This window comes from Xyrauchen texanus, unplaced genomic scaffold (genome assembly GCF_025860055.1).
Source record: "Xyrauchen texanus isolate HMW12.3.18 unplaced genomic scaffold, RBS_HiC_50CHRs HiC_scaffold_980, whole genome shotgun sequence".
Classification (NCBI taxonomy): Eukaryota; Metazoa; Chordata; class Actinopteri; order Cypriniformes; family Catostomidae; genus Xyrauchen; species Xyrauchen texanus.
The window spans coordinates 1-14,634 of record NW_026266996.1 but is presented as its reverse complement, the minus strand read 5'-3'; the positions used below and the strand labels follow the sequence as shown (position 1 = coordinate 14,634).

General features: G+C 45.6%; 1 long non-coding RNA gene across 1 annotated transcript; it reads left to right on the top strand.

Annotated features, from left to right (window-relative positions):
• Window positions 1-1,340: 1,340 nt before the first annotated feature.
• On the top strand, window positions 1,341-12,018 carry LOC127642866 (uncharacterized). Its single transcript, XR_007970431.1, has 3 exons — window positions 1,341-1,435; window positions 3,392-3,463; window positions 11,929-12,018. It is a non-coding gene; the product is annotated as an uncharacterized LOC127642866 (long non-coding RNA).
• Window positions 12,019-14,634: the final 2,616 nt, after the last annotated feature.

Below are 14,634 nucleotides of genomic sequence, written 5' to 3'. Positions count from 1 at the left end.
GGGCTGTTTAGGGTTAGGGGTTGTGTTAGGTTTAGGGATTGTGTTTGGTTTAGGGGTTGTGTTAGGGTTAGGGGTTGTGTTAGGGTTAGGGGTTGTGTTAGGTTTAGGGGTTGTGTTAGGGTTAGGGGTTGTGTTAGGTTTAGGGGCTGTGGTAGGTTTAGGGGTTGTGTTAGGGTTAGGGGCTGTTTTAGGATTAGGGGTTGTGTTAGGGTTAGAGGCTGTGTTAGGTTTAGGGGCTGTGTTAGGTTTAGGGGTTGTGTTAGATTTAGGGGCTGTGTTAGGGTTATGGGCTGTGTTTGGGTTAGGGTTGTGTTAGGTTTAAGGGCTGTGTTAGGTTAAGGGGCTGTGTTAGGATAGGTATTGTGTTTGGGTTAGGGGTTGTGTTAGGGTTAGGGGTTGTTTTAGGTTTAGGGGTTGTGTTAGATTTAGGGTCCGTTTTAGGGTTAGGGGCAGTGTTAGGGTTAGGGGCTGTGTTAGGGTTAGGGGTTGTGTTAGGGTTAGGGGTTGTGTTAAGGGTTGTGTTAGGGTTAGGGCTGTGTTAGGGTTAGGGGTTGTGTTAGGTTTAGGGGCTGTGTTAGGTTTAGAAGTTGTGTTAGGTTTTGGGGCTGTGTTAGGGTTAGGGGTTGTGTTAGGGTTAAGGGTTGTGTTAGGGTTAGGGGCTGTGTTGGGGATAGGGGTTGTGTTAGGGTTAGGGGTTGTGTTAGGGTTAGAGGCTGTGTTAGGTTTATGGGCTGTGTTAGGTTTAGGGGTTGTGTTAGAGTTAGGGGCTGTGTTAGGGTTATGGGCTGTGTTTGGGTTAGGGTTGTGTTAGGTTTAAGGGCTGTGTTAGGTTTAGGGGCTGTGTTAGGTTTAGGGATTGTGTTAGGTTTAGGGGCTTTGTTAGGTTTAGGGATTGTGTTAGGGTCAGGGGTTGTGTTTGTTTTAGGGATTGTGTTAGGGTTAGGGGCTGTTTTAGGTTTAGGGGTTGTGTTAGGGGTTTTGTTAGGGTTAGGGGCTGTGTTAGGTTTAGGGGCTGTTTTAGGGTTAGGGGTTGTGTTAGGTTTAGGGGTTGTGTTAGGTTTAGGGATTGTGTTTGGTTTAGGGGTTGTGTTAGTGTTAGGGGTTTTGTTAGGGTTAGGGGTTGTGTTAGGTTTAGGGGTTGTGTTAGGGTTAGGGGTTGTGTTAGGTTTAGGGGCTGTATTAGGTTTAGGGGCTGTGTTAGGTTAATGGGTTGTGTTAGGGTTAGGGATTGTGTTAGATTTAGGGATTGTGTAAGGTTTAGGGGTTGTGTTAGGGTTGGGGATTGTGTTTGGTTTAGGGGTTGTGTTAGGTTTAGGGATTGTGTTAGGGTTAGGGGATGTGTTAGGTTTAGGGATTGTGTTAGGTTTAGGGGCTGGGTTAGGTTTAGGGATTGTGTTAGGGTTAGGGGATGTGTTAGGTTTAGGGGCTGTGTTAGGTTTAGGGGCTGTTTTAGGGTTAGGGGTTGTGTTAGGTTTAGGGGTTGTGTTAGGTTTAGGGATTGTGTTTGGTTTAGGGGTTGTGTTAGGGTTAGGGGTTGTGTTAAGGGTTGTGTTAGGGTTAGGGCTGTGTTAGGGTTAGGGGTTGTGTTAGGTTTAGGGGCTGTGTTAGGTTTAGAAGTTGTGTTAGGTTTTGGGGCTGTGTTAGGGTTAGGGGTTGTGTTAGGGTTAGGGGTTGTGTTAGGGTTAGGGGCTGTGTTAGGGATAGGGGTTGTGTTAGGGTTAGGGGTTGTGTTAGGTTTTGGGGCTGTGTTAGGTTTAGGGTCTGTGTTAGGTTGAGGGGTTGTGTTAGTTTTAGGGGATGTGTTAAGTTTAGGGATTGTGTTAGGGTTAGGGGTTGTGTTAGGTTTAGGGATTGTATTAGGGTTAGGGGTTGTGTTAGGGTTAGGGATTGTGTTTGGTTTAGGGGTTATGTTGTGTTTAGGTGAGGTGTTGGGTTTAGGGATTGTGTTAGGTTTAGGGGCTGTTTTAGGTTTAGGGGTTGTGTTAGGGGTTGTTTTAGGGTTAGGGGCTGTGTTAGGGTTAGGGGTTGTTTTAGGGTTAGGGGTTGTATTAGGTTTAGGGGTTGTGTTAGGTTTAGCGGCTGTGTTAGGTTTAGGGGTTGTGTTAGGTTTAGGGATTGTGTTAGGGTTAGGGGTTGTGTTAGGGTTAGGGGTTGTGTTAGGTTTATGGGCTGTGTTAGGTTTAAGGGCTGTGTTAGGTTTAGGGGTTGTGTTAGGTTTAGGGGCTGTTTTAGGTTTAGGGGTTGTGTTAGGGTTAGGGATTGTGTTTGGTTTAGGGATAGTGTTAGGTTTAGGGGCTGTGTTAGGTTTAGGGGCTGTGTTAGGGTTAGGGGTTGTGTTAGGGTTAGGGTTTGTGTTAGGTTTAGGGGCTGTTTTAGGTTTAGGGGTTTTGTTAGGTTTAGGGCTGTGTTAGGTTTAGGGGCTTTGTTAGGGTTAGGGGCTGTGTTAGGTTTAGGGGTTGTGTTAGGTTTGGGGGCTGTGTTAGGTTTAGGGATTGTGTTAGGTTTAGGGGTTTTGTTAGGGTTAGGGGTTGTGTTAGGTTTAGGGGCTGTGGTAGGTTTAGGGGTTGTGTTAGGGTTAGGGGCTGTTTTAGGGTTAGGGGTTGTGTTAGGGTTAGAGGCTGTGTTAGGTTTATGGGCTGTGTTAGGTTTAGGGGTTGTGTTAGAGTTAGGGGCTGTGTTAGGGTTATGGGCTGTTTTTGGGTTAGGGTTGTGTTAGGTTTAAGGGCTGTGTTAGGTTTAGGGGCTGTGTTAGGTTTAGGGATTGTGTTAGGTTTAGGGGCTTTGTTAGGTTTAGGGATTGTGTTAGGGTCAGGGGTTGTGTTAGGGTTAGGGGTTGTGTTTGGTTTAGGGGTTATGTTGTGTTTAGGGGATGTGTTTGTTTAGGGATTGTGTTAGGGTTAGGGGCTGTTTAGGTTTAGGGGTTGTGTTAGGGGTTGTGTTAGGGTTAGGGGCTGTGTTAGGTTTAGGGGCTGTTTTAGGGTTAGGGGTTGTGTTAGGTTTAGGGGTTGTGTTAGGTTTAGGGATTGTGTTTGGTTTAGGGGTTGTGTTAGGGTTAGGGGTTTGTTAGGGTTAGGGGTTGTGTTAGGTTTAGGGGTTGTGTTAGGGTTAGGGGTTGTGTTAGGTTTAGGGGCTGTATTAGGTTTAGGGGCTGTGTTAGGTTAATGGGTTGTGTTAGGGTTAGGGATTGTGTTAGGTTTAGGGATTGTGTTAGGTTTAGGGGTTGTGTTAGGGTTGGGGATTGTGTTTGGTTTAGGGGTTGTGTTAGGTTTAGGGATTGTGTTAGGGTTAGGGGATGTGTTAGGTTTAGGGATTGTGTTAGGTTTAGGGGCTGGGTTAGGTTTAAGGATTGTGTTAGGGTTAGGGGCTGGGTTAGGTTTAGGGGTTGTGTTAGGTTTAGGGGCTGTGTTAGGTTTAGGGGCTGTTTTAGGGTTAGGGGTTGTGTTAGGTTTAGGGGTTGTGTTAGGTTTAGGGATTGTGTTTGGTTTAGGGGTTGTTTTAGGGTTAGGAGTTGTGTTAGGGTTAGGGGTTGTGTTAGGTTTAGGGGTTGTGTTAGGGTTAGGGGTTGTGTTAAGTTTAGGGGCTGTGGTAGGTTTAGGGGTTGTGTTAGGGTTAGGGGCTGTTTTAGGGTTAGGGGTTGTGTTAGGGTTAGAGGCTGTGTTAGGTTTAGGGGCTGTGTTAGGTTTAGGGGTTGTGTTAGAGTTAGGGGCTGTGTTAGGGTTATGGGCTGTGTTTGGGTTAGGGTTGTGTTAGGTTTAAGGGCTGTGTTAGGTTTAGGGGCTGTGTTAGGATTAGGGATTGTGTTTGGGTTAGGGGTTGTGTTAGGGTTAGGGGTTGTTTTAGGTTTAGGAGTTGTGTTAGATTTAGGGTCTGTGTTAGGGTTTGGGGCTGTGTTAGGGTTAGGGGTTGTGTTAGTGTTAGGGGTTGTGTTAAGGGTTGTGTTAGGGTTAGGGGCTGTGTTAGGGTTAGGGGTTGTGTTAGGGTTAGGGGTTGTGTTAGGGTTAGGGTTTGTGTTAGGTTTAGGGGCTGTTTTAGGTTTAGGGGTTTTGTTAGGTTTAGGAGCTGTGTTAGGTTTAGGGGCTTTGTTAGGGTTAGGGGCTGTGTTAGGTTTAGGGGTTGTGTTAGGTTTAGGGGCTGTGTTAGGTTTAGGGATTGTGTTAGGTTTAGGGGTTGTGTTAGGGTTAGGGGTTGTGTTAGGTTTAGGGGCTGTTTTAGGGTTAGTGGTTGTGTTAGGGTTAGAGGCTGTGTTAGGTTTATGGGCTGTGTTAGGTTTAGGGGTTGTGTTAGAGTTAGGGGCTGTGTTAGGGTTATGGGCTGTGTTTGGGTTAGGGTTGTGTTAGGTTTAAGGGCTGTGTTAGGTTTAGGGGCTGTGTTAGGTTTAGGGATTGTGTTAGGTTTAGGGGCTTTGTTAGGTTTAGGGATTGTGTTAGGGTCAGGGGTTGTGTTAGGGTTAGGGTTTGTGTTTGGTTTAGGGGTTATGTTGTGTTTAGGAGATGTGTTTGTTTTAGGGATTGTGTTAGGGTTAGGGGCTGTTTTAGGTTTAGGGGTTGTGTTAGGGTTAGGGGCTGTGTTAGGTTTAGGGGCTGTTTTAGGGTTAGGGGTTGTGTTAGGTTTCGGGGTTGTGTTAGGTTTAGGGATTGTGTTTGGTTTAGGGGTTGTGTTAGGGTTAGGGGTTTTGTTAGGGTTAGGGGTTGTGTTAGGTTTAGGGGTTGTGTTAGGGTTAGGGGTTGTGTTAGGTTTAGGGGCTGTATTAGGTTTAGGGGCTGTGTTAGGTTAATGGGTTGTGTTAGGGTTAGGGATTGTGTTACGTTTAGGGATTGTGTTAGGTTTAGGGGTTGTGTTAGGGTTGGGGATTGTGTTTGGTTTAGGGGTTGTGTTAGGTTTAGGGATTGTGTTAGGGTTAGGGGATGTGTTAGGTTTAGGGATTGTGTTAGGTTTAGGGGCTGGGTTAGGTTTAGGGATTGTGTTAGGGTTAGGGGATGTGTTAGGTTTAGGGGTTGTGTTAGGTTTAGGGGCTGTGTTAGGTTTAGGGGCTGTTTTAGGGTTAGGGGTTGTGTTAGGTTTAGGGGTTGTGTTAGGTTTAGAGATTGTGTTTGGTTTAGGGTTTGTGTTAGGGTTAAGGGTTGTGTTAAGGGTTGTGTTAGGGTTAGGACTGTGTTAGGGTTAGGGGTTGTGTTAGGTTTAGGGGCTGTGTTAGGTTTAGAAGTTGTGTTAGGTTATGGGGCTGTTTTAGGGTTAGGGGTTGTGTTAGGGTTAGGGGTTGTGTTAGGGTTAGGGGCTGTGTTAGGGATAGGGGTTGTGTTAGGGTTAGGGGTTGTGTTAGGTTTTGGGGCTGTGTTAGGTTTAGGGTCTGTGTTAGGTTTAGGGGTTGTGTTAGTTTTAGGGGATGTGTTAAGTTTAGGGGTTGTGTTAGGTTTAGGGATTGTGTTTGGTTTAGGGGTTGTGTTAGGGTTAGGAGTTGTGTTAGGGTTAGGGGTTGTGTTAGGTTTAGGGGTTGTGTTAGGGTTAGGGGTTGTGTTAAGTTTAGGGGCTGTGGTAGGTTTAGGGGTTGTGTTAGGGTTAGGGGCTGTTTTAGGGTTAGGGGTTGTGTTAGGGTTAGAGGCTGTGTTAGGTTTAGGGGCTGTGTTAGGTTTAGGGGTTGTGTTAGAGTTAGGGGCTGTGTTAGGGTTATGGGCTGTGTTTGGGTTAGGGTTGTGTTAGGTTTAAGGGCTGTGTTAGGTTTAGGGGCTGTGTTAGGATTAGGGATTGTGTTTGGGTTAGGGGTTGTGTTAGGGTTAGGGGTTGTTTTAGGTTTAGGAGTTGTGTTAGATTTAGGGTCTGTGTTAGGGTTAGGGGCTGTGTTAGGGTTAGGGGTTGTGTTAGGGTTAGGGGTTGTGTTAGGGTTAGGGTTTGTGTTAGGTTTAGGGGCTGTTTTAGGTTTAGGGGTTTTGTTAGGTTTAGGGGCTGTGTTAGGTTTAGGGGCTTTGTTAGGGTTAGGGGCTGTGTTAGGTTTAGGGGTTGTGTTAGGTTTAGGGGCTGTGTTAGGTTTAGGGATTGTGTTAGGTTTAGGGGTTGTGTTAGGGTTAGGGGTTGTGTTAGGTTTAGGGGCTGTGGTAGGTTTAGGGGTTGTGTTAGGGTTAGGGGCTGTTTTAGGGTTAGTGGTTGTGTTAGGGTTAGAGGCTGTGTTAGGTTTATGGGCTGTGTTAGGTTTAGGGGTTGTGTTAGAGTTAGGGGCTGTGTTAGGGTTATGGGCTGTGTTTGGGTTAGGGTTGTGTTAGGTTTAAGGGCTGTGTTAGGTTTAGGGGCTGTGTTAGGTTTAGGGATTGTGTTAGGTTTAGGGGCTTTGTTAGGTTTAGGGATTGTGTTAGGGTCAGGGGTTGTGTTAGGGTTAGGGTTTGTGTTTGGTTTAGGGGTTATGTTGTGTTTAGGAATGTGTTTGTTTAGGGATTGTGTTAGGGTTAGGGGCTGTGTTAGGTTTAGGGGTTGTGTTAGGGTTAGGGACTGTGTTAGGTTTAGGGACTGTTTTAGGGTTAGGAGTTGTGTTAGGTTTAGAGTTGTGTTAGGTTTAGGGATTGTGTTTGGTTTAGGGGTTGTGTTAGGGTTAGGGGTTTTGTTAGGGTTAGGGGTTGTGTTAGGTTTAGGGGTTGTGTTAGGGTTAGGGGTTGTGTTAGGTTTAGGGACTGTATTAGGTTTAGGGGCTGTGTTAGGTTAATGGGTTGTGTTAGGGTTAGGGATTGTGTTAGGTTTAGGGATTGTGTTAGGTTTAGGGTTGTGTTAGGGTTGAGGATTGTGTTTGGTTTAGGGGTTGTGTTAGGTTTAGGGATTGTGTTAGGGTTAGGGGATGTGTTAGGTTTAGGGATTGTGTTAGGTTTAGGGGCTGGGTTAGGTTTAGGGATTGTGTTAGGGTTAGGGGATGTGTTAGGTTTAGGGGTTGTGTTAGGTTTAGGGGCTGTGTTAGGTTTAGGGACTGTTTAGGGTTAGGGGTTGTGTTAGGTTTAGGGGTTGTGTTAGGTTTAGAGATTGTGTTTGGTTTAGGGTTTGTGTTAGGGTTAAGGGTTGTGTTAAGGGTTGTGTTAGGGTTAGGACTGTGTTAGGGTTAGGGGTTGTGTTAGGTTTAGGGGCTGTGTTAGGTTTAGAGTTGTGTTAGGTTTGGGGCTGTGTTAGGTTTAGGGGTTGTGTTAGGGTTAGGGTGTTGTGTTAGGGTTAGGGGCTGTGTTAGGGATAGGGGTTGTGTTAGGGTTAGGGGTTGTGTTAGGTTTAGGGGCTGTGTTAGGTTTAGGGTCTGTGTTAGGTTTAGGGGTTGTGTTAGTTTTAGGGGATGTGTTAAGTTTAGGGATTGTGTTAGGGTTAGGGGTTGTGTTAGGTTTAGGGATTGTATTAGGGTTAGGGGTTGTGTTAGGGTTAGGGATTGTGTTTGGTTTAGGGGTTATGTTGTGTTTAGGGGATGTGTTGGGTTTAGGGATTGTGTTAGGTTTAGGGGCTGTTTTAGGTTTAGGGGTTGTGTTAGGGGTTGTTTTAGGTTTAGGGGCTGTGTTAGGGTTAGGGGTTGTTTTAGGGTTAGGGGTTGTGTTAGGTTTAGGGGTTGTGTTAGGTTTAGCGGCTGTGTTAGGTTTAGGGGTTGTGTTAGGTTTAGGGATTGTGTTAGGGCTAGGGGTTGTGTTAGGGTTAGGGGTTGTGTTAGGTTTATGGGCTGTGTTAGGTTTAGGGGCTGTGTTAGGTTTAGGGGTTGTGTTAGGTTTAGGGGCTGTGTTAGGTTTAGGGGTTGTGTTAGGGTTAGGGATTGTGTTTGGTTTAGGGATAGTGTTAGGTTTAGGGGCTGTGTTAGGGTTAGGGGCTGTGTTAGGGTTAGGGGTTGTGTTAGGGTTAAGGTTTGTGTTAGGTTTAGGGGCTGTTTTAGGTTTAGGGGTTTTGATAGGTTTAGGGGCTGTGTTAGGTTTAGGGGCTTTGTTAGGGTTAGGGGCTGTGTTAGGTTTAGGGGTTTTGTTAGGTTTAGGGGCTGTGTTAGGTTTAGGGATTGTGTTAGGTTTAGGGGTTGTGTTAGGGTTAGGGGTTGTGTTAGGTTTAGGGGCTGTGGTAGGTTTAGGGGTTGTGTTAGGGTTAGGGGCTGTTTTAGGGTTAGGGGTTGTGTTAGGGTTAGAGGCTGTGTTAGGGTTATGGGCTGTGTTTGGGTTAGGGTTGTGTTAGGTTTAAGGGCTGTGTTAGGTTTAGGGGCTGTTTTAGGTTTAGGGATTGTGTTAGGTTTAGGGGCTTTGTTAGGTTTAGGGATTGTGTTAGGGTCAGGGGTTGTGTTAGGGTTAGGGGTTGTGTTTGGTTTAGGGGTTATGTTGTGTTTAGGGGATGTGTTTGTTTTAGGGATTGTGTTAGGGTTAGGGGCTGTTTTAGGTTTAGGGGTTGTGTTAGGGGTTGTGTTAGGGTTAGGGGCTGTGTTAGGTTTAGGGGCTGTTTTAGGGTTAGGGGTTGTGTTAGGTTTAGGGGTTGTGTTAGGTTTAGGGATTGTGTTTGGTTTAGGGGTTGTGTTAGGGTTAGGGTTCTTGTTAGGGTTAGGGGTTGTGTTAGGTTTAGGGGTTGTGTTAGGGTTAGGGGTTGTGTTAGGTTTAGGGGCTGTATTAGGTTTAGGGGCTGTGTTAGGTTAATGGTTTGTGTTAGCGTTAGGGATTGTGTTAGGTTTAGGGATTGTGTTAGGGTTAGGGGATGTGTTAGGTTTAGGGATGTTGTTAGGTTTAGGGGCTGGGTTAGGTTTAGGGATTGTGTTAGGGTTAGGGGATGTGTTAGGTTTAGGGGTTGTGTTAGGTTTAGGGGCTGTGTTAGGTTTAGGGGCTGTTTTAGGGTTAGGGGTTGTGTTAGGTTTAGGGGTTGTGTTAGGTTTAGGGATTGTGTTTGGTTTAGGGGTTGTGTTAGGGTTAGGCGTTGTGTTAGGGTTAGGGGTTGTGTTAGGTTTAGGGATTATGTTAGGGTTAGGGGTTGTGTTAGGTTTAGGGGCTGTGGTAGGTTTAGGGGTTGTGTTAGGGTTAGGGGCTGTTTTAGGGTTAGGGGTTGTGTTAGGGTTAGAGGCTGTGTTAGGTTTAGGGGTTGTGTTAGAGTTAGGGGCTGTGTTAGGGTTATGGGCTGTGTTTGGGTTAGGGTTGTGTTAGGTTTAAGGGCTGTGTTAGGTTTAGGGGCTGTGTTAGGATTAGGGATTGTGTTTGGGTTAGGGGTTGTGTTAGGGTTAGGGGTTGTTTTAGGTTTAGGAGTTGTGTTAGATTTAGGGTCTGTGTTAGGGTTAGGGGCTGTGTTAGGTTTAGGGGTTGTGTTAGTGTTAGGGGTTGTGTTAAGGGTTGTGTTAGGGTTAGGGGCTGTGTTAGGGTTAGGGGTTGTGTTAGGATTAGGGGCTGTGTTAGGTTTAGAAGTTGTGTTAGGTTTCGGGGCTGTGTTAGGGTTAGGGGTTGTGTTAGGGTTAGGGGTTGTGTTAGGGTTAGGGGCTGTGTTAGGGATAGGGGTTGTGTTAGGGTTAGGGGTTGTGTTAGGTTTAGGGGCTGTGTTAGGTTTAGGGGCTGTGTTAGGTTTAGGGGTTGTTTTAGTTTTAGGGGATGTGTTAAGTTTAGGGATTGTGTTAGGGTTAGGGGTTGTGTTAGGTTTAGGGATTGTATTATGGTTAGGGATTGTGTTTGGTTTAGGGGTTATGTTGTGTTTAGGGGATGTGTTGGGTTTAGGGATTGTGTTAGGTTTAGGGGCTGTTTTAGGTTTAGGGGTTGTGTTAGGGGTTGTTTTAAGGTTAGGGGCTGTGTTAGGGTTAGGGGTTGTTTTAGGGTTAGGGGTTGTGTTAGGTTTAGGGGTTGTGTTAGGTTTAGGGGCTGTTTTAGGTTTAGGGGTTTTGTTAGGTTTAGGGGCTGTGTTAGGTTTAGGGGCTTTGTCAGGGTTAGGGGCTGTGTTAGGTTTAGGGGTTGTGTTAGGTTTAGGGGCTGTGTTAGGTTTAGGGATCGTGTTAGGTTTAGGGGTTGTGTTAGGGTTAGGGGTTGTTTTAGGGTTAGGGGTTGTATTAGGGTTAGAGGCTGTGTTAGGTTTAGGGGCTGTGTTAGGGTTAGGGGTTGTGTTAGAGTTAGGGGCTGTGTTAGGGTTATGGGCTGTGTTTGGGTTAGGGTTGTGTTAGGTTTAAGGGCTGTGTTAGGTTTAGGGGCTGTGTTAGGATTAGGGATTGTGTTTGGGTTAGGGGTTGTGTTAGGGTTAGGGGTTGTTTTAGGTTTAGGGGTTGTGTTAGATTTAGGGTCTGTGTTAGGGTTAGGGGCTGTGTTAGGGTTAGGGGTTGTGTTAGGGTTAGGGGTTGTGTTAAGCGTTGTGTTAGGGTTAGGGGCTGTTTTAGAGTTAGGGGTTGTGTTAGGTTTAGGGGCTGTGTTAGGTTTAGAAGTTGTGTTAGGTTTTGGGGCTGTGTTAGGGTTAGGGGTTGTGTTAGGGTTAGGGTGTTGTGTTAGGGTTAGGGGCTGTGTTAGGGATAGGGGTTGTGTTAGGGTTAGGGGTTGTGTTAGGTTTAGGGGCTGTGTTAGGTTTAGGGGCTGTGTTAGGTTTAGGGGTTGTGTTAGTTTTAGGGGATGTGTTAGGTTTAGGGATTGTGTTAGGGTTAGGGGTTGTGTTAGGGTTAGGGATTGTGTTTGGTTTAGGGGTTATGTTGTGTTTAGGGGATTTGTTGGGTTTAGGGTTGTGTTAGGTTTAAGGGCTGTGTTAGGTTTAGGGGTTGTGTTAGGGGTTGTTTTAGGGTTAGGGGCTGTGTTAGGGTTAGGGGTTGTTTTAGGGTTAGGGGTTGTGTTAGGTTTAGGGGTTGTGTTAGGTTTAGCGGCTGTGTTAGTTTTAGGGGTTGTGTTAGGTTTAGGGATTGTGTTAGGGTTAGGGGTTGTGTTAGGGTTAGGGGTTGTGTTAGGTTTATGGGCTGTGTTAGGTTTAGGGGCTGTGTTAGGTTTAGGGATTGTGTTAGGTTTAGGGGTTGTGTTAGGTTTAGGTGTTGTGTTAGGTGTAGGGATTGTGTTAGGTTTAGGGGTTTTGTATTGTTTAGGTGTTGTGTTAGGTTTAGGGATTGTGTTAGGTTTAGGGATTGTGTTAGGTTTAGGGGTTTTGTTAGGTTTAGGGGTTGTGTTAGGTTTAGGGATTGTGTTAGGGATTGTGTTTGGTTTAGGGATAGTGTTAGGTTTAGGGGCTGTGTTAGGGTTAGGGGTTGTGTTAGGGTTAGGGTTTGTGATAGGTTTAGGGGCTGTTTTAGGTTTAGGGGTTTTGTTAGGTTTAGGGGCTGTGTTAGTTTTAGGGGCTTTGTTAGGGTTAGGGGCTGTGTTAGGTTTAGGGGTTGTGTTAGGTTTAGGGGCTGTGTTAGGTTTAGGGATTGTGTTAGGTTTAGGGGTTGTGTTAGGTTTAGGTGTTGTGTTAGGTGTAGGGATTGTGTTAGGTTTAGGGGTTTTGTTATGTTTAGGTGTTGTGTTAGGTTTAGGGATTGTGTTAGGTTTAGGGATTGTGTTAGGTTTAGGGGTGTTAGGTTTAGGGTGTGTTAGGTTTAGGGATTGTGTTAGGTTTAGGAGTTGTGTTAGGTTTAGGGGTTTGTTAGGTTTAGGGTTGTGTTAGGTTTAGGGATTGTGTTAGGTTAGGGTTTTGTTAGGTTTAGGGTTATGTTAGGTTTAGGGGCTGTGTTAGGTTTATGGGTTGTGTTAGGTTTAGGGATTTTGTTAGGTTTAGGGATTGTGTTAGGTTTAGTAGTGAGTGTTAGGGTTGAGGATTATGTTTGGTGTAGGGGTTGTGTTAGGTTTAGGGATTGTGTTAGGGTTAGGGATGTGTTAGGTTTAGGGATTGTGTTAGGTTTAGGGGCTGGGTTAGGTTTAGGGATTGTGTTAGGGTTAGTGGATTTGTTAGGTTTAGGGGTTGTGTTAGGTTTAGGGGCTGTGTTAGGTTTAGCGGCTGTTTTAGGGTTAGGGGTTGTGTTAGGTTTAGGGGTTGTGTTAGGGTTGGGGATTGTGTTTGGTTTAGGGGTTGTGTTAGGTTTATGGATTGTGTTAGGGTTAGGGGATGTGTTAGGTTTAGGGATTGTGTTAGGTTTAGGGGCTGGGTTAGGTTTAGGGATTGTGTTAGGGTTAGGGGATGTGTTAGGTTTAGGGGCTGTGTTAGGTTTAGGGGCTGTTTTAGGGTTAGGGGTTGTGTTAGGTTTAGGGGTTGTGTTAGGTTTAGGGATTGTGTTTGGTTTAGGGGTTGTGTTAGGGTTAGGGGTTGTGTTAGGTTTAGGGGTTGTGTTAGGGTTAGGGGTTGTGTTAGGTTTAGGGGCTGTGTTAGGTTTAGGGGCTGTGTTAGGTTTAGGGGCTTTGTTAGGGTTAGGGGCTGTTTTAGGTTTAGGGGTTGTGTTAGGTTTAGGGGCTGTGTTAGGTTTAGGTGTTGTGTTAGGTTTAGGGGTTGTGTTAGGTTTAGGGATTGTGTTTGGTTTAGGGGTTGTGTTAGGGTTAGGGGTTGTGTTAGGGTTAGGGGTTGTGTTAGGTTTAGGGGCTGTGTTAGGGTTAGGGGCTGTGTTAGGGTTATGTGTTGTGATAGGTTTAGGCACTGTGTTAGGTTTAGGGGTTGTGTTATGTTTAGTGATTGTGTTAGGGTTACGGGATGTGTTAGGTTTAGGGATTGTGTTAGGTTTAGGGGCTGGGTTAGGTTTAGGGATTGTGTTAGGCTTAGGGGATGTGTTAGGTTTATGGGTTGTGTTAGGTTTAGGGGTTGTGTTAGGTTTAGTGATTGTGTTTGGTTTAGGTGTTGTGTTAGGTTTAGGGGTTTTGTTAGGGTTAGGGGCTGTGTTAGGGTTAGGGGTTGTGTTAGGTTTAGGGGCTGTGTTAGGTTTAGGGGCTGTGTTAGGTTTAGGGGCTTTGTTAGGGTTAGGGGCTGTGTTAGGTTTAGGGGTTGTGTTAGGTTTAGGGGTTGTGTTAGGTTTAGGGGTTGTGTTAGGTTTAGGGGTTGTGTTAGGTTTAGGGGTTGTGTTAGGTTTAGGGGTTGTGTTAGGGTTAGGGGTTGTGTTAGGTTTAGGGGTTGTGTTAGGTTTAGGGGCTGTGTTAGGGTTAGGGGCTGTGTTAGGGTTATGTGTTGTGATAGGTTTAGGCACTGTGTTAGGTTTAGGGGTTGTGTTATGTTTAGGGATTGTGTTAGGGTTAGGGGATGTGTTAGGTTTAGGGATTGTGTTAGGTTTAGGGGCTGGGTTAGGTTTAGGGATTGTGTTAGGCTTAGGGGATGTGTTAGGTTTATGGGTTGTGTTAGGTTTAGGGGTTGTGTTAGGTTTAGTGATTGTGTTTGGTTTAGGTGTTGTGTTAGGTTTAGGGGTTTTGTTAGGGTTAGGGGCTGTGTTAGGTTTAGGGGTTGTGTTAGGGTTAGGGGTTGTGTTAGGTTTAGGGGCTGTGTTAGGTTCAGGGGTTGTGTTAGGTTTAGGGGCTGTGTTAGGATTAGGGATTGTGTTTGGGTTAGGGGTTGTGTTAGGGTTAGGGGTTGTGTTAGGGTTAGGGGTTGTGTTAGGTTTAGGGGCTGTGTTAGGTTTAGGGCTGTGTTAGGTTTAGGGGTTGTGTTAGGTTTAGGGGTTGTGTTAGGTTTAGGGGCTTTGTTAGGGTTAGGGGCTGTGTTAGGTTTAGGGGTTGTGTTAGGTTTAGGGGCTGTGTTAGGTTTAGGTGTTGTGTTAGGTTTAGGGGTTGTGTTAGGTTTAGGGATTGTGTTTGGTTTAGGGGTTGTGTTAGGTTTAGGGGCTGTGTTAGGGTTAGGGGCTGTGTTAGGGTTATGGGTTGTGATAGGTTTAGGCGCTGTGTTAGGTTTAGGGGTTGTGTTATGTTTAGGGATTGTGTTAGGGTTAGGGGATGTGTTAGGTTTAGGGATTGTGTTAGGTTTAGGGGCTGGGTTAGGTTTAGGGATTGTGTTAGGGTTAGGGGATGTGTTAGTTTTAGGGGTTGTGTTAGGTTTAGTGATTGTGTTTGGTTTAGGTGTTGTGTTAGGTTTAGGGGTTTTGTTAGGGTTAGGGGCTGTGTTAGGTTTAGGGGTTGTGTTAGGGTTAGGGGTTGTGTTAGGTTTAGGGGCTGTGTTAGGTTCAGGGGTTGTGTTAGGTTTAGGGGCTGTGTTAGGATTAGGGATTGTGTTTGGGTTAGGGGTTGTGTTAGGGTTAGGGGCTGTTTTAGGTTTTGGGGTTGTGTTAGGTTTAGGGGCTGTGTTAGGTTTAGGGGTTGTGTTAGGGTTAGGGGTTGTGTTAGGGTTAGGGGTTGTGTTAGGTTTAGGGACTGTGTTAGGTTTAGGGATGTGTGTTAGGGTTAGGGGTTTTGTTAGGTTTAGGGATTGTGTTAGGGTTAGGGGTTGTGTTAGGTTTAGGGGTTTTGTTAGGGTTAGGGATTGTGTTTGGTTTAGGGGTTATGTTGTGTTTAGGGGATGTGTTGGGTTTAGGGATTGTGTTAGGTTTAGGGGCTGTGTTAGGGTTAGGGGTTGTGTTAGGTTTAGGGGCTGTGTTAGGTTTAGGGGCTTTGTTAGGTTTAGGGATTGTGTTAGGTTTAGGGGCTGGTTTAGGTTTAGGGATTGTGTTAGGGTTAGGGGATGTGTTAGGTTTATGGGTTGTGTTAGGTTTAGGGGTTGTGTTAGGTTTAGTGATTGTGTTTGGTTTAGGTGTTTTGTTAGGTTTAGGGGTTTTGTTAGGGTTAGGGGCTGTGTTAGGTTTAG